This window comes from Myodes glareolus, chromosome 14 (genome assembly GCF_982192425.1).
Source record: "Myodes glareolus chromosome 14, mMyoGla1.1, whole genome shotgun sequence".
Taxonomy (NCBI): Eukaryota; Metazoa; Chordata; class Mammalia; order Rodentia; family Cricetidae; genus Myodes; species Myodes glareolus.
Genome location: NC_142039.1, coordinates 30,905,471 through 30,906,252, shown reverse-complemented (window position 1 = coordinate 30,906,252; position 782 = coordinate 30,905,471).

The following is a 782-nucleotide window of genomic DNA, read 5'->3' as shown; positions in this document are numbered from 1 at the left end:
TGTCTTGGGATTCCTCTGGCCTCTACTGCTAGTTATAGCCTGATATTGTCTTCTAAACCTCAACCAACCTCCCTTGTTTATAACTCACTCAGTGTGTGGTATTGGGCTACCATGATAGGAAACGGACTGTTACAATCTACAGCCTTGTTCTACAGCACAATTTTACTTAATTTCTTTTTAACAATTTCCTTTGTCTTAGCACCAGAATATATCTCTTTAAAATTCTTTTAGTAATACAACAAATAAAGTTAATAATCTTGAAGGAATCATGTTAAATTGTTAATAAAGATTATAAATACCAAAAATAGATATAAAAGATGACTTATTTTCTATAGCATTTAAAAGTAGCAAGCAGAAATAGGGGAAGAGAATGAATCTACAGGACTTCAAAACTGAGCCAGGCACAGTGGTACACACTTGTATTCCAGCTCAGTAGAGACTGAACACAAGATTACAGAGTTCAAGGCCATTCTGGCCTATATAATGAGACTTTGCCTCAAAAAAAAAAAAAAGAAAAACTAAAAAGTACACGTTCTGGTTTTCTCTTCATGAGACACACAGAATGCCATCTATGGAATGATCATCAAATCATTTATTTACTAACATGGTCAGTTGGGTAGGTTACTGAATGTGAAGGAGAAGCCTTGATACCAGATGAAGCATCTAATTAGAAAAGGCAAGGACCAAAGGCAACTTTGACCCAGTGTGCCAATTATGCTTTACTTGAACTGTAGAAACTTGTTTTACTTATTACCAACAATGTTTGGAACCTTCATATTTAT